Source organism: Cavia porcellus, unplaced genomic scaffold (genome assembly GCF_034190915.1).
Source record: "Cavia porcellus strain 051 isolate PalLab524CR breed Dunkin Hartley unplaced genomic scaffold, mCavPor4.1 scaffold_30, whole genome shotgun sequence".
Lineage (NCBI taxonomy): Eukaryota > Metazoa > Chordata > Mammalia > Rodentia > Caviidae > Cavia > Cavia porcellus.
In genome coordinates, this window is record NW_026947513.1 from 9,112,995 (window position 1) to 9,131,661 (window position 18,667).

At 40.6% G+C, this 18,667-nt stretch overlaps 1 pseudogene; it reads right to left on the reverse strand.

Moving 5' to 3' along the window:
* Window positions 1–675: 675 nt before the first annotated feature.
* The window catches only part of LOC100715683 (heat shock protein HSP 90-alpha-like), an 83,953-nt pseudogene continuing 65,961 nt past the window's right edge, over window positions 676–18,667 (reverse strand).

Consider the following 18,667-nt stretch of genomic DNA (forward strand, 5'->3'; position numbering starts at 1 on the left):
CTAGAGTGCTGAGATTATAGGTGTGGATCACCATGCCTGGCTTGTCACATTCATTTATTTTTTAAACTTATCTGCATTTGTTACCAATTAAAGCAGATTATGACCTGGGGGCTCCATTTCCATTCACAGGCCTTGCTCTGAATTATTTTTCAAACATCAGCATAGTATATGTAGGAAGTTTAGTTTCTTCCTCTAAACAACTCTTGTCTCTGGGAAACAAGCCCTGAGAAGCTTGTGCCATCAAGTTATCTCAGGTTAACTTACTTATTTCTAGAAGCCTAGGACATGAAGAATTGAAACGACAGGGGGAGGTTTTATAAAAAAGTAGATCCCACAAGATGAAAACTCAAGCTACTTTAAACAGTGACGTATCTGAACACTTCAGAGATAAAAGACTTGGTCTACTGAGGAATCTGGCTTGATAACTGAAGTTATCATGAAGTTAACAGTAAGTCATGCCTTACTACAAACATCTCAATCTGTTAAAATAAAGAAAAAGTATTGCTAGCTCTGCTTCAGTGCCTAAAGAGTCGCAGTATCACTTAAAAGTAGAAAGAAATCTTATCTTTCTCTTAAGCAGTTATCATGTCATCCAGATTTATATGTTAACAAAAAAATCCTCAAAAATATGTATTATCAGAGGGAATGAAGGTAAAGTCCTGAGCATGCATTCGAGTCATTTTTTGGGCAGAGTTTAGTCAGCTTCTTCCATGCGTGATGTGTCATCGTGTCTTTCAAGGGGCAGCATCTCTTCCTTGACAGCAGCAGTGGTGTCGTCAGCAGCAGAGTCATCCTCATGAATACCTAGCTTGGTCATCCTGTAAATCCTGTTTATGTGTGTCTGAGGCTCTTCCAGACTGAAGCCAGAGGACTGCAGTGCAGATTCATAAAGCAAGAAGACTTGTCGTTCTTAGCCTCAGCCTGTTGCCTCAAGGTCTCAGGGACAGAGTGGTCAGGCTTTATCTCCAGGTGCTGCTTTGCTGCTGTGTACCCCAATCATTGAGTTGTCTCTTAGGGCTTGGCTTTCACGATTCTTTCCACGTTTGCTATCCAGCTGTATGTGCTGGTGACAATCCAGCGTGGGGACATCACCAATCGGTTGACACAGCTACCTTTTTAACCTTTTTCTCCAAAATGTCTTTCATGATCTTGCAGAAGTTTTCAAACTCTGTCATTTTCTCTTCCTATTTTTTTTTTCTCCTCTTCATGTTCTGGACATTCCGAGTCCGCTTTGGTAACAGACACTCAAGCTTAGCCCTCAAATTCCTTCAGCTGTTGGGCTCAGTACTCATTGATGAACTCGATAGTATAGATCACTTCTAAGCCGCGCTCCCGAAGACGTTCCACTGAGGCTGTTAGCTACCTGGTCTTTTGTGTCACCTGTGACGTCATAGATGTGCTTCTGGTTCTCCTTCATCTTGGTGCAATAGTTCTCCAGAGAAACCATCTCATCCCCAGAGGCAGATGGTAGTAGCATAACAGCTCTGAATGCTTCCGATTCTGAGAGGCTTCATGTATTCCAAGCTTTCTTCCTTAGAAAACTGCTCATAGAACTTCTCTTCTCCACCTCCTCCTCATCTTCTGCCAGCTCAGAGAACAGTGCTAAGCACTTTTTGACTGAATTCTTTATGATAATTTTCAAGATCTTGCTTAGCTGCAACATTTCCTGGGAAATACTTAAAGGGAGATCCTTGGAGTTCATTACCCATCTAGTGAAATTCAGGTAGGCATGATCAGCTCCTCACAGTTATCCACGGTGAAAACTCTGAAGCCATACAACTTAGTGTTGTTGTTCTTTCTGTTTTCAAATAGGTCAAGAGGTGCTCATTGTGAGACGAAAAGAAGAGCCCTGAATTCCAACAGAAAAATCTTCACTCTCAAGTGATTTTCCCAATCATTGCTCAAGCTTTATAGAACTCCCCATACTCCTCATTAATAATATCGTCAGGGTTTCTGGTCCAAATGAGCTTCATTTTGTTCAGTTCTTCTTGATCAATATACTTCTCCTTAATTTTCTTTTTCTTGTTACCATCCTTCTTTTCTTCTTCTTTATCTTCATCAGAACCAACATCTTCTATCAGGTTCATCACCATACCTCTTTTTTCTTTGCACTCCTTTTTTTCAGCCTCATCATCACTCACTTCACCTCCTTTCTCCTCCTCAAAAAGAGTAATGCGATAACCAATAAACTGAGAACACTTCATCACAATCACTTTTATTCTCCTTTCTTTCAACTACTCAGTTTGGTCTTCTTTCAGATGCAGGTTGACCTTTGTTCTTTGGCTCAGAGGTTCACCTGTGACAGTCCTCAGTATGAAGGACCCTCCTACTGAAGATTCATAGTTGTTACGGTTGGTGGTCATAGTCACTTTCTCAGAAACCAAATATTCAGAGTAGAAACCCATACCAAAACGGTCAGTCATGGAGAGGTCAGTGCCAGCCTGCAAGACCTTCATGAAGGTCTTGGTTCCTGACTTGGCTATGGTGCCAAGGTTATTGATTCAGTCTTGAACATTCCAATCCCTGTGTGCACGATGGTGCAGGTATGATCTTGTTTGTTTGATTAATGTGCGACTCCTTGCCTGAGTCTAGTTTACTGAGACCTGTCAGGCTTTCATACTTGATTTTATCCAATGCATCTGATCAATTGGAAATCAGTCTCTCAGAAAGATCTCTTTTTTGAGTAGAAAGTGTTGATGATTAGTGACATCAACTGGGCAACTTCTGCCTGGAAGGTGAAAGTCTCCTCCTCCTCCTCCTCTTCCTCCCCCTCCTCCTCCCCCCCCCCTCTTCCTCCTCCCCCTCCCCCTCCTCCTCCTCCTCCCCCTCCCCCTCCTCCTCCTCCCCCTCCTCCTCCTCCCCCTCCTCCTCTCTTCTTCCCCCTCCTCTTCCTCCCCCTCCTCTTCCTCCCCCTCCTCCTCCTCCTCCCCCTCCTCCTCCTCCTCCTCCTCTTCCTCCTCTTCCTCCATGGGCTGGCCCTGGATCTGGGTCTTCTCCAGTATGCTGACTAAGTGACACACAGGGTTGGTGATGTAGCAGCTTCTAGACGCTGAAGCAACTTGCCACATTCATTTTTGTATAGCACAGTTTGGTAGGTCAGAAAATCGAGTTTGTTTGGGTTCTTTGGTTGATGTCTTTTAAAGCCAAAATCAAAATATTGGCCAAAGGAATCCATTTCTAAGCTCATTTAGATTGTTGGCAGAATCTGGCTTGATGTACAGTTTCCTTGAGATTTAAGAATGAATCTTCTGCTGGCTGTTGAAACTTAGATCCTGGAGGTCGCTCTCAGGTCCTTTTCATGTGACTGCCTCCATCTTCAAAGACATTAGCTGTGTAGTGATCTTTATCACATTTAGAATCTGTCTGATGTTGTCTTTTGCAGTCAGCCAGAGAAAACTTTTTTGTTTTAATAGATTTACATGATTCCATTAGGCCCATTTACATTTTAAAGTTAGCTGATTTGAGACTTTAATTAAATATCTGCAAAGTCCCCTTTACAGCAGCATCTAGATTGGCATTTGATTGCATAACTAGGAACCAAAAACCTTTGAAGGCCATTACAGAATACGCCTATCATAGGATCAGCGTGACCTGTTAGTTTTGCATACACTATTTAATTTAAACCTTTCAGTAGTCTATAAAGCCTCAAGTTAACTGCCTAATTCATCTACTCAGTAAGTGTTATACTTGATCTCAGCCCTTTTGTGACTCTTAAACCAGGGTTCTTCCATAGTAATGATGACAATAAAATTAATAAGAATAGAGGTCTTTATGTTCCAAGAACTGCCACTTTTCATGTCCTATTCCATTTAACCTTCACTAACCTCCTGCAGGTCACTGGTCCCATTTTGTAGGTGAAGAAACCATAGAACAGCAAACCAGTCACTAGCAAGGACCTCATTAGTATAATTGAACCACTTGAGTTAAACTTGACCTCTTTTACTGATGCAGCAGGTAGGAATTCAAAGAGGATTCACAAATGGAACCGACACTTGCTCTTGTTGCATATGAATTTTCTAACTTGCACACTTCTCTTTTGGTCATGTTTTCTCATTCTGATAATAGGAGCTGACACCTTCTGAAACATTTCTTGTGTCAAGGCAAACATTATACTAGATGAAGTTAAGCAATCAATGAAGTCTTTAACTGAAACAATTGCAAGAGGAAAGAGCCTCATGCTACCAAAACAAAAGGCAGAGGATGTTTTAAGAACTGGGAATTGGAGAATATTGGCTAGCTGTGTTTGCAAATTGGCTTCACCAAAAGGGAAAGTAACTTTTATTGAATCTTCATGACACAAGGTAATTTTATAACTGCTATAGGCTTTCATCCTCTATGGAACCTGGAAATGGGACTCTTCTCTTTCTTGATGATTGTATTTCTGAGAGTTGGCTTCCAAAATCTCAAGAAAGCCACATTCTTGGGCTATAAAACTGGCAAGAAGCATGAAAAACTATTTATATTTTAAAGGGACAAAGATAGAATTTGTTATGACAAGTTTTGGAATGTAAATAATATAAGAAAAAAGAAGTCAGGGCTTAAAATCAGGGTTATTTAATGCTTAGACAAGCCGAGAGAAATGTTAAAGCCAAGACTATCTTGGTCAGTGTTGAGAATTAAGTAGTGTATGCTATCATGCCTTGCAATATGAAAAGTGTTATTTCAAAACCACATCATCCAGGAAATTCTCCTTGACCTTTTAACTTTAGATTCTGCGCTCTTTCTCTCTGGGTCCAGCATATCTGACTCTTCCTCAATCGTATATCATATTATTAGAGCTATTAATTGCCTGAGTGTACATTTTAGCAGAAAAGTATAAAAAGATGTGCCATATCTATACACATGGATCATATCTATTGAGAATTATGTTGAGGAAGATATTTAATAATTTGAAAAACTTTCACAGTGGATTGTTACACTAAGTGAAAGAAAAATATAAAATCCTATGAACAATATGCTCTCCATTAAGTGACAAAATAAATGGAAAAATCAGAAGTTCACTGACAGAAGTGCACCAAGGTGACCGTACGTATGGTATCTGTGCTTTGGGAGGTTATGGATGATTTTTTTCTTCTTCTTCGTGTTTTATCATGTTTGTGGATTTTCTTCAATGAGAATATATTACTTCTGTCACTAGGATGAAAATACAGTTTTACATAAAGAACTGTGGACCAAAAAAGCCACAAAGTCAATTTTTATGACTCAGAACCATAATAGAACCTAATAGAGGTAGATGCAGGGATTTATACTATTTTATAAGTGATTTCTTGTCTTTCTTTTGATACCATCCTTCTGGTGGCCTACACCTGGAGAGAGAGCAGTTTGATGAGAAAGGAATACCTTGTACCTGATCCTTTCATGACTGAACAGCTGCCAGCACTGTAGGGAAGAGGGTTTGAGGGACCAATGAATAATTGGATAGTGATTATTCTTCCGTGCTCTTCCTTTGCCTCCATCCTCAGCCTAGACTTAATGTCATTAATTTATTTTCATTAATTGCACCCCACCCTCTCCTTGTGGCTGCCTAGGAAAATTTACTCAGAAAAGACATAAGCTACATTGAAAGGTAATGAGCTTGAAGTCCCAGGAGGAACTTAAAGTCTGCATGACCATTGTCAGGAAGGCAGTGGAGGTATTTGAAGCCTATATAAGCCAGCTTGCCTTCATCTTGACAGGATCTTTCCCTATAATTCTTCAACAAAAGAAGGATCACAACTAGCTTCCCAGGAATGGGGCTAAGGCAACTTGGAAAGCCCTCCAGTTGCCAGAGTCACTCTCTGAGTCTCAGATGTTGTGAGGCTTTATATTGTCTGTTTTCTATAGCTCCATCATTTCCAGGAAATTATCAGACAGTGGGAACAGTGTTCCCAGAAAGGGAAGGATGGAGGGAGAGGACAGAGTATAGAAGGGAAGGGATGGAGAAAGGGAGAGAGAAAGGGAGGAAGGGAGGGAGGGAGGGAGGGAGGGAGGGAGAGAGAGAGAGAGAGGGACAGAGAAACAGAGAGAGAGAGAGAGAAAGCAGAGACAGAGAGAGACACAGACACAGACAGAGACAGAGACAGAGAGACAGAGAGAGAGACAGAGAGATAGAGAGACAGAGAGAGATAACAGAGAGAGAGATTTTAATCACATACCTATGGCAGTGTGGATAGGGAGAGAAAGGGTGACAAGCACTACCACAGCAGTTTAGAGTAATAAAAATATGGCAGTTTGTAAAAGTGCATATATTCCCCACAGGATGTATCTGTATTTGGGGCAAGTTTTCACACCAGTTTCTATTTACCAGACTCTATTTCCCCATCTCTTTTTCCTTGATCAAATTGCTTTACAGTGTGGTGATACCTGAAAACATCATCCTGCATAGCTGATTAGAAAAGCTTTCCGAGGTTGGCTCTCTGAATTGTTCTTTGAAATATGCTATCTAAAATCCAAATGGCTTATCTGAATATTTCAGCGCAATTTTTCTGATTCTATAAGCATAAACTTATATTTTTATGTTAATCTGAAGTCATTTCTTACAGTATTTATTCAGTGGGCAGAGCCAGATAACTAAAGAATTAAAGAATCTTTGAAAATACAGAAACTCTTCAAGAATAAAGGAGAGAGAGAGTAAAATTCCTCTCCTTTGTGTCATGGCAAGGCCTCAGGTAATGGCTGCTGGTTCATTCCATAACCTTTGACAATATCCAGCTTCTCTCATTGGTTGCTTTGCCTGGAGGAGCCTGTGTTTCCTTAATAATTTATGCCACGTTTTTCACTTCCATTGCCTTCATCACTTAATCAGCAGAGTTGTAATTCCTGTTTCTCTAATACATCTTCATTTTCGACCTCATTACCTGCACGGGCTGCAGAGGGTCGCCTGCTCTTGGCATGGTGTTGCCATCCTCAAGGCACTCTCCTGGGTCTCCGCAATCTGCTTTTGCAAACTGGTGCAGATGGGAGTAGGAGGGAGCAGAGCACACGGGGGAGGAAGCAGACTCTCCTGGTAAGGGTAAGTAAGGGTCTTTTGAGGACCAAGGCAATTTGAGGAAGCGACTTTAACTCTCTCAGTACAGTGAATGAGGCACTGGAGGAGTCTACTTCCATATTTTCAGTCCTTTCTAGGGTTTTTTTTGTCTGTCCCTAATCAAGTTCAGAACAACAGCAACAACAACAACTACCATAGCAACAATTATCACTGAGCCCAGCAAAACAACTATTATATTTTTATTAATTTATTTATAACTTCTAAACAATGTCTATACATTTATTAATTTATTTTTCATCACAGGAAATCTGTGTATTGCATTATATTATCCTTACTTCACAGATGAAGAGATTGAACCTCAGAGATTCTAAGCAAGTGCCCAGTTTCATGCAGTGAGGAGGTGGAAGAGTCAGCCTGTTCCAAGGAAAGTGTTAGTACATTCACCAACTCAAAGTAGGTGGAATTTATTTTTGGATTTACCTTCTAACTCTTTCTTTGCATTTTTCCTTATGTCTGGTATTTCTTGTCTCTATTGTATTTCCAGGGAAGTGTGCTGTTTTATATTATCCCTTGGATGGTTACCCAGAAAGAGCTGGTAAACTGGTCCCAGTTAGAGTGGTTAAAAGGATGATCTAATGTGAACATCTGACTACAGTGGTGCACTGTTGATCTGATCTTATTATTTTTAGTCATGAGCCTTGAAGGAGAAATACTTTACGGCAAGAAGCTTCACCAGAACGTACCATCTCAGATGGTAATAGGGTCTGTCATGGTTAATTTCATAAGTCAACGTCATATAAAGGGAATTCCCAGAGAGCTGGAAAGACATTGTTTGTGAGTGTGTCTGTCTGGAAGCTGTTTCCAGAAGAGATTAGATTGGTGAGATGAGCAAAGAGCAGACAACTCTCCCCACTGCGGGTAGGCATCATTCAATGCAGGGAGGACCTGGAGGAAAGGAAAACCAAGGGCAGATGAATGCTTTCATCTTCTTCCCTTGAGCATTCATAACCCTTATTCTCAAGCATCTATACTAGACTGGAATTTACACTGTGATTTTACCCCCATCCCCATTTTCAAGGCATGTGACTTGGAATGGATTTCACCAGCTTCCTTTGTGTTCCAGCTTGTGTGCACCGTAATGGGACTTCACAGCCTCTATAGTTGCCTGAGCCAATTTGTATAATAAAACTTCTCTTACACCTGTATATAATCTATTGATTCTGTTTCTCTGAAGAACCCTGGCTAACGCACTTTTTGTTTTGCTTGTCTAATGACTAGTACATTGAAGGTGCTTGGTAAATGTTTGTTGAATTGAATTCCAATATGATTTCAGATCTCAGAAAAACTTTAGTAGTTTTATATGTGTGTGCTGTGGTTTGGATGTGATTTGTTTTTGCAAAACTCATGCCAAAACTTGGTCCTAAACATCATGCATGCTATTGTGAGCTGGTGAGGCCTTTATGAGGCACTTTGAAAGTTGGGTGTGGTGATGCATGTCCATAATCCCAGTACTCAGGAGTCTGATAAAGGAGATCATCACACATTCAAGGCCATCCTGGTCTACATAGTGAGATCAAGCCCTGAAATACACAGTGGACCTTGTTTTAAAATAGAGAAGCAATTTGGTCATCGCTGTGAAGGGATTAATAATATCTTCATCAAAGATGGGTTAGTTATCTCCAAGAGCAGGTTGTTATATAAGTGAATCCTCTTTCTCCACTCTCATTTTCTTTCTCTCTTTCCATGTAACTTCTTCCACCATGAGTCCCTTACCAGAAATCATGCACATGTTCACGTCATCCTCTTAGGCCTGCAGAAATATAGGCAAGTATCTTTTAAAAATTTCTCAGACTCAGGTATTTTGTTATAGCAACAGAAAATAGACTAATACAGCCTTGAGTCAAGTATATCATAGTAGAATTCTGGCTATCTGGTTACCACACCATCGCAATCTATGCATGTTGTAGAGCTTCTAAGGTTCTGGCTTTGGACCATTTCAACCAGGCCCAGGAGCCTGCATCAAAAGATCCAGTGTGCTTTAATGATCCTCAGCTTTCTTAGATCTCTGAGTTGTCAGTGAATCCCTGGGTTTCTGTTGGGTGGATATATGGCTTTGGTAGGGCTGGAAGTGATGGGATAAGAATACACAGAAGGCTGGAAAGTAGAATATAGGAGTTTGAACCCAAATGTAGTAATTTCTTCATTGATTTTACAAACATTCATTAGGAGCCTAACAATGACCAGATATGGCTCTGTGGATTTGCTTAGAGTGGCAAATCAAGACCTCATGGTTTAATATTCTGATGTGAAAGACAAGTCATAACTCAGCAAACAAATAAACATGAAGTTTTTTGATACTGATAATTGCTGTGGAGACAAATAGATGATGTGATGAAGACAGATGGGTGTGGAGGACGTGCTGCTTTTGGTAGAGAGGCCGAGAAGGGCTTTCTGAGGGGTGATAATAACTGTGAACTGAAGATCTCTCAAGTCCAGAGCTTTGCTGCCAATCTGCCAGTTAGAGCTGAGCCTGAGCTGCACCATTTATTTTACTTGGCTGGTGCTCTGTTATTAGTTACATTTGTCTCTTCAACTTCAGTGATAACACCGTAGAAACTTCATCATGGGACTTTAGCATCGTCATCTGGATATGGGTGGTAGTCTTGTCATCCTGGGAAGTTCACTGATGACTAGGATCAGGAAGAAAAAAGTGTTAGAGACTCACGTTAAAAAAAGAAGTCCTGAACAATCTTGGCCAAGTTATTTGCTTTAAGGATCTCAGATTCTTCACTTGTTTCTTGGTGGGATGGGGTGAAACACACATGGACCCTCGAAGGGAAGTGTGGAGTTTCTTCTCTATGGTACTTTTGTAAAAGCCTTTGGATTTGCCAACTAAAGATAACTCCTTTTCACTTTACACTTATGAGAATGATTAAGATGGAACTGTTAACCTCTACACTATTATGCATTTCAATACCTCATAGCTTTCACATGAATCTTACAAAATGCTTATTTATTATCCTTATTTTCTAGACAAGGAAACAGGCACAGAGAGATCAGAAAAAGAAGTGGTAGAAACTCACAGAACATTCACTGTGCTCAAGGGAATATAGTCAGTAAATTAAAGATGACATCTTGTTTCATAATACACTAACAGCATTTTGGGCCTCTTAAAGACCCCATTTTACAAATAAGGATATTTACATATCAGTGATATTATATGACTAGTTCAATGGATGAAAAGTTAAGGAAATAGCCAAAATTTTACCCCAGAATTGAGCTGCTGCTAGTGTCTTTTACATACATCCTATATAGTCTTATTTATCTCTCTTTGTCTTTCTTTCTTTCTTTCTTTCTTTCTTTCTTTCTTTCTTTCTTTCTCTCTTTCTTTCTTTCTTTCTGTACCTGGGATCAAACTCAGGATTATGTGCTTACAAGGCAGGCGCTTGTGCTGCAGAGCTAAATCCCCAACTCCAACACATCCTGTATGATGACTGATGGAAGATGTTGCTCTCCCAGCAGTGAGTGAGGTCTAAGGACTTATTTCTGTTCCAGCAAGTGTACCACTCCAGGAAAACTCTTGACATAGTTCTAGTTACAGGTCTGGGTATGGTTTAAATCTAAATGTACCCCACAATCTCATGAGTTTGGAAGATGATGAGATTATGGGGTACCATATCCATCAGTGGATTCTTCACTGGTGAATTTAGTGGTTAAATGTGTATGTGCTGCTGAAGCGAGTCCATGGTAGCTAAATGTGCTACTGGGGTGTGTGGCTTGGTTGGAGGTGGGTCACGAGGGTTGTGACCTGGGAAGCTGTATTCTTCTTCCTGGCTCCTCCTCGCTTTCTCCCCCTCTGCTTTCTGGCCATCATGCTGTGAGTGTTATTCTCCCATAGCGTGCTTTTGAGCTGACAAAACATGAACTGAACCCCATGAAACAATGAGCCAAAAAAAACCCCTTTCTTCCTCTAAATTATGGGTGTCAGACATGTTATCCTAGTGATGGGTGAGTGACTAATACACTGGGCTTGGTTTCCACAAAAACCACTAAGTTATGGGACCACACTACCTCACTATCACCAATACTATCAGTGAGATAAGACTGGTATTGTTACAGGTTTTACCTGTAAATACTGAATAATCTTAGAGGTCTAAAATACTAATCATCATATACACAGAAGGTATTTTATGAATGGGCCTCATTGTCCTTTTCGAGAAATGTGGTTTTTTGCCTTTTTTGTCTCCAGACTCTATATCAGCATTTTACTTCGAGTTAAATACAAAATAACATACTTGGTGACTAAATCAAGCACATAAGTTGAGTGAATGAATGAAGTAATAAATTCACAGCTTAGACTGTGAGGTTCTGAATTTTAATTCAGGATTTGCTGTTATCATGTAAGGCCATTCATAAATCAGTTGTCATTTCTAGTCCTGGGCTTCCTCCTTGTCTCAGGGGAGAGTTGTTCTCAACAAACTTTACTGTCCTCCTCTAACTGTGGAATTCTTAAATTACTTAATTTACAGTCAGTAAAGCCTGAATTCATTCCTTAACTCTTGTCATTACTTGAAGGCCCTATCTGATGAACTAACTGTCATGGTAGATACTCATTTTCTTGATTCCCATATGAGTTTCTTGATGTTTAGACTAATTTTAACATTTTAGATCTTAGAACAAAAGGGCACATCATTCCTCTCCCATTCTCAATCTAGACCAGTTTAGCCTTCAGGGGACCCTTGGCAACCCCTGCAGACCGTCTGGATTGTCACAGTTCAGGAGAGATGACACTGGTGTCTAGTGGATAGAGTCTAGGGAAGCTGTTAACCAGGCAGCCGCTCTGTCCTGTAAACAACAAATAATTACCTGGCCTTGAATGTCAATAGTATTGAATACAAGAAGTACTGTTTTATGTGGGAATATATTTGTAAGGGACAAGAATCCCTTGATATCGAATGGAGCACTGATTCTTGTCATCTGTCCTAGTGTCAGAATATTCCTTAGTGGAAGCCTAGGTTTAGTGATTAAAATACACATAAAACTCCCACAGTGTGTCAAAGCATTCAAAGGCACGGTGGAGGGAAACTATTTTAGTCCATCAGGCTCCTGTGCAGAGTAAATACATCACCTATCGGTAATGAAGGATTTCTGAAGAGATAAGGGCTGAAGCCTCCTTAGCTGAGGGCATGTGAATTTTAGCTGTGTGAATAATATCAACATTAATGGCAATCATTATGCTGCCCTGCGTTTGAAATTTACCCCAGAATGGATAGCAATAACCCACAGATGGAGGCAATTGAAAATCTGTTTCACTGGCAGGATGCAAGCAGAGTCTTGAGTGAGAAGCAGTGTTGGCTGCCAGCTCATGAATGGCTTTGGGCAGACTGGTCTGTGTAGGACAGAATAGGGCACACAGAGCAGTGTTATCCAATGACCAATGTGACCTAGGGTGACGGAAGGACAGGTCACTGGTCTCTGGTGCACCCTTTTTCTCATTCTGTAACTTTCTCTGTCCATTTTATTGTGCTATTTCTCTGGTAGCTGTCAGGTGCCAAGAGCCACAGCTCTCCTGACATCCTCCAAACAGTAGGCTGATAAATTCGTTCTCTGTCAGGTGTCAAGGGCTCAGGTTTAACCATCTGCAGGATCATTCGTGATTTAAAGGAACTCAATTAATGAATAATCAGATGGCATGAATCTGATGTAGTTATGAGACAGTTAGGCAAGATATTTGTAGTATTGTAAGGTCTGTAACAGTATCACTGGGAATAAAATCTACCTTTGCATCTACTGTTCAGATCTTGGTGCTGTAGTGACATCCTTTCCTGTGTGTCACAATTTGTGGCAGCTCAATATGCAAGGTAGCAAAGAAATGGAGATGCTTGTTTGGAAGCAGAAGATGTGGGTCTGGAAATCAGGTCCCTGGGTTTCTCCCTTTCACCAGATCCTTGACTCCTAAAGTTTCTCTCAAGAATCGTTTGGGTCCATAGGACAATGGTCCTTAAGTCTTTTTCACTGTAGCATACATAGGAGATGCTGATATTTGTTTAGAATTCAGAATAGCCTGAGAATGCTACTCTATGTTGGAGGAAAAGTTCCAGCCACAAGGGTTACACAGATGAGTAATTGGGCACAGTTCAACCTAGAGAGCCTTGTCAGGGAATACAGCATGGGGATCTCTTGGGTGAGCTGGAAAGAACCTAAAAATTCTGAAGCCTTGAAAATGAAATGTGTAGAGGATTTTAGTCATGTGTTTCACTGGGATCATATGAGATGCAAAAGGCTTACATTTCTTCTTTAATTCATTAAATAAGTCATCATGAAGCACCTATTGTGTGACAGGGCACTCCTCCAGCTCTTGGGAAAGTGGTATTAGATTCTTGCCTTCAAGGAATTTATATTTCAGTGAGAAGGGGGTAGGAACAAGTGAACCAAAAATAAATGAAGGAAATATGGAATCAGTGGGCTACAAAAAACATAGTCAGATGATGAGGGATTAGCTGGTGTGTGTGTGTGTGTATGTTTCTGTGTCACTATCATAGCATGATCAGGAGTGACCTTTTAGGTGATTCTTGAACTGAGTGAGACCTTGATGATAAGGAGCAGCTGCCAAGTATGTGAAAAACTGGCAGAGGAGAGTTCCAGACAAAAGGTGCAGCATGGATAAAGGTCTCGAGATGCCATGATTATTGTGATGCTCAAGAAACAGCCAGAACATGGCTGGTGTCGTTATTTGCACTAAGGATTGAACTTGAGGCCTTCACAGTTAACTGCATCTCCAGCTTTTATTTTATATGTTTTTAATTTTGAGACAGAGCCTCTCTAAGTTGCTAAATTTCCCAGGCTTGATTTGAACTGGTGACTCTCTCGCTTTAGCATGCCACAGTGATGGGAGTACAGGCCTGCACCACCACATGTGGCTCAAGTTTATTTTTGCAAAATTTTCTTTCCAGCATTTGGCCATCTTTTGACAATTTTAATATTCTTGTATTTGATGCTCTCTTGAAACCTCTAAAGAGTATTATAATTTATCACTAGCTATTTTTACATAGTTGGGAAGGTATAATGACTTGGTGTATTAGTCACTTTTGTGTCACGTAGACATGATACTCAACACTGCAAATTAAAAGTAGAGGTTTATTTTGGCTTACGGTTGTCACTGGATTCAGTCCGTGGCTCCATGTCAGGAACAGCATAGCAGGAGGGTGTGGCAGAGGACACTTACCTATCCTAGGCAGCAGGGAAGCAGAGAGAGAAGGGAGAGGCCAGGGACCAGAGTACACCCTTCTAGGTCACGCCCCTAATGAGCTGCCTCTGAACACATGAGACTTTTGGTGGTGGGCATTTTAGGTGTAAATCACAACACTTGGTCATAATATGATGCTTGGACTTTTAAAGGAATGTTCATACCAACCTGAGCAGTAGGTACTATAGTATTATTATGTGTCCTCACGTTGTTAAAGCGAAAAGTGAGACACATATCAAGCTAAGTAACTGGAAAAAAGTTCTAACTAGCAAATGGCAGGGGGTGGAAAGAGAAAGACTGTGAAAACACGTTCGAGCAAAACTTCAAATAAATCAGTCTGTTGCAAATGCATGCTTTTAAGACTTTGCCACAGCTTTAGAAATTCTGCCTTTGTGCTTTTCCATGTAAAAACTCAACTTATATTTTCAGCCTCTCAAACATGACAGGTTTTAAATATGACCCTTATGAGTGCTGATCAGTGGACAAGAATACTTTGCAAAGTGATTTGTGTGTCTGTCTGGTTTTATTCAGCTTGTTTCCCTCCTTAATGACTAAGTCACTCCCTGGAGATAAATGAGTCATTTAGAGACACATGCAGACTTTCAGGCCCTTGGGGCAGTGTTTTAGTGACTGGAGAAAAATAGACTAAATGTTCTGGTATTGAGCCCAGCCCAATTCATCTGCTCTGCATTTCCCTGTAGCTATTCGAGCTCGTTAGGTAGCACGATAATTTATTATTAAGAGTGCAGAACTGAGTTCAAAACTCTTCTTCATCATTCACTAGCTGTGTGACCTTAGGCAAGTTATTTAACCTCTCTGAACTTCAGTTCTCTTATCAGAGGATTAAGCTGAGATTTTTGTGGAACACTGTCCATAAAGTAGCCAGTAGAGTGCCTGATTCATCATTTATACTCAATCAATGGGTGACATGGAGACTATTGAGAATAAATTTATGTTCTGGTCTATCAAATCTATTGTGTCCATTTTCCTTTCTTCTGAAGATATAGAATAACGGTGCAATATTGGCAGAAGCCAAACCCTTTCAGGGCAGGAATAGTTTTTAATTAATTTGCCTGCCTGGGGTCAGTAGACTTCTCAGTAGAGAGAACAGCATCAGCCATTTTAATGATAGATGATATGACTAGAACTCAAGGACAGATCTTTAAGTTTGATTGACAAGCAATTCTGGAGTGTGAAACAGTTGTGCATCAGACTGCAGACCAACTCCACACTATCACAGGGGCTGGGTTAAGGAGTGGGCTCTAGTGGGGAAATCTACAAAACAATGATCAGCCATAAAAGAAGGTGTAAAGTTCTGAATCCTCTCATTGGGGGGGGGGAGGGGTGATCATGGCCAAAGTATACTGCAGGACAAACCATTTCAGGGCAGAAAATGTGTCTCCATCATGGTGCTTTCTCCTGGAGGCTTGCATTGAACAGTCACCTTGTGAATTCTGCACAGTATGGAGAAAACAGCAAACACAACTCTGAGCACCTAGCACTCTGGGTTTGGGTGCTGTTATTCATAGAATCGTCCGGGAAAACTAGCCGCTCTGCACCTAGAGGCTTCCGGGACTGTGGGTCACTGCACCCCCCCCCACACACACATACACTGCTGGGGGGCCTACTCCCCTGGTCAGCTAATTTAGTGAATGCTCATCTAATAGGAAGAAGAAGGGGTAAGCCATCTAGCTCATTGTTCAGGAAATTCAGAGACCAGGTAATTTTAAACAATTGAGCTCATGATGCCATAAAGAACTCTCTCCCATTTCTACACTGCAGCACTATTTAACAACAATAGCAGTATTGTTGCTTTGATAAGAGTATTATACTTTTTCTCTCAAGTGCTCTTTTTCTTAGATTCTTCTTTTACCTTTCTCTGAAATCTCAATCAATAACTATTTTCTAGGCTTCTCCTTGATATCAATCACTTAATATAAAATCCTTTTAGGAACTCTGAAAGGTAGTCCTTATTAAATCCATTCTGCAAAAGAAGAAATGAGTAACACATAATTGACTTGATTGGCTAAAATCTTCAGAAGGAGTGCCTGACCGGGTGGGGTCTTACACTCAGGTCTCTTTGCTTCCAGTGATTGAGCTGACTGTGTGTTAGATGCTTCCCTAGTCATCTACTGAAGAGACTGAAGAGTTTTTTCTTTGTGAGCTTTTTGCCAAGGAAAGTAACAGAATACAAAATGCAGTGATTTTCTCCTCCTTCAGAAAGGCTAGGCAGAAGGACATCTTTGACATACTGGGCAACCCAGACCAGCAGTGCTAGTGAAGAGACATGCCCAAAGAGGAAGCAATTGTGTTGCTCTGCCTGAAGGCCACACAGACTAACACAAGCTTGGATAGGACTGTTATGAGTATCAGCCTCAGTCACCCATGCATCTCCACACGCTCACCAGCGATTCGCTAACAGCCTATTAGATTCAGTTGGTTACCAAATTAGGCTGAGGGTGCTATCTGCCACAGTGACTTCCTCACTCATTAATAAGAAAAACTGAAAGAACCGGACACCTAGAAAGTGTGCCAACAGAGGTAGCATCACTATTTAAACTTAGCAAAAAGGTTGTCATGAAAAATGCCTGTTGTTTCAATCCAGGCCATTTTCCCTGTGGAATTTTGAACTGTCCTTATCTGGACATTTATTATGACTTAAAATAACGGACATCCAACCTGAAATCTTGAAAATGCTGCACACCTTCAAGCTATTATTAAAGAAGGTTATCACTTAGGGGAGACATTCAGCTGATGGTGATGTGAGAGAGAAAGCCTGGGCGACTAAACACCACCTTTTGGATTTAGAAAGGAATACACATTGCAAAAACTGTATTGTAATTATTGTGTCACACAAGCAAAAGGATATATAGATAGATAGATAGATAGATAGATAGATAGATAGAGAGAATTTCATCAATATTTCTAAGACATTTGAACTTGCGAAGACAGAGAAAAAGAACTTCTGGACTCTTGGTCAGTAGTTTATTGTTTGCACAAGCTGCTCACTAATGAACCACCTGTGAGAAGGAGGCTAGGACCAAACATTTCTGTTCCAAATGTGCTGACATGTCGAGAATGGGATGTGTGTTTGCAAGAACACCCATGTGTGAAGCTGGGGATAAGCCTCTGACTTATTTCTCGGGCTCACAGTCATATATTATCCACATTGATAATTAATTGCAAGGTCTGTTCATTTCTCAACTAAGGAAGAGGCAGCATGCAAAGGAACCCTTCAAATTTATTACTGCAAGTAAGTGTATTTTTAAGGCGAGAAGTTTATTCCTAGGTTTATTTCACTTGTGCTCTGCTTGGCAATGAGGTGGCTCAGGGAACCTCAGAGAGTTAAAACTGGCATGGCCTGTGTGGGGAAGATTCTGAGTCAGGCAGCCTCATCTTTGGACTGTGGCTTGAAGAACTGAGATGGCATTGCAGCTGTAGCTGCGACGGAATAAAAAACATTTTGTAGCTTCATAAAGAGTGTACGTAAAATTTACACATTCACAAGGGTCACACATTTAGGGGAAAATTGGATCTTGTGTGTGACTGTGAGAGCACAAAGAGTGACCCCTTTGATCAACTCCCAGTTATGGGGCTCCCCCGTATTTGTTGGTGTTGTTGCAATGATATCTCTGAGCAGTGAAGGGTGAACTCACTGGACATTTGTTCTCAAGAGCCATACATTGCTCTTTAGCTTTCATTTTTAATTAATATCTAATATCAAAAGATACATGATTATGTACAAATTATAATGCAAGCTGCTGATTGAAGTGTTTTACAGTCTTAAATTTAGCTCTCGGAGGAGGTATTATCTGTATTCATGTAAATACTGGACCATGGGGAAGATACTTCCTTCCTTCCCAAATTCCCTTCCTAGAAGGCTAGGCTGTTCTGCAGCTCTCACACCTGATCTTGTGCTGAGCATTACTTCCCACTCCGGCAGCACAAAGATTTCTTCACTGTGTTGGCCTCTTTCTGGTGCAGTGAGAGACACAACTCAGGCTATTCTGAGTAAAATAAAACCTTTGGCTTTCAACTTGTATAAGCAAAACGTCTAGGTGTAGAGCTTCCGACTCGCCTGTTGCCAGCGGTTCTACGGATATTGTCAAGAACTTATCTCCAGCTCCTCAATCTGCCTTCGGTGTTGCCTGTGTTTTCAGGAAGGTTGTTTTTCATGTGAAGATCAAAAGTATCTACATCCTACTAGCTGAGCAGAACTTGCTTAAAATTAAGATTGTCTTAGTAGTTTTACTTCCATGTACAGCTTTGGTTGAAATATGGGGACTGAGGAACACTAGAAGTTTTGTTAAGGTTGTTGTGTTTATAAATTCATTTATAAGGGTCTTTTAAAATTTAGCCTTCTATTTTCTGATGATGAAGTTAAGATTTAAAGAAGCAGCCCATTAGAGTGAATGAAAAACCCAAAATTGGGGGTCAGAATATCATTTTTTATG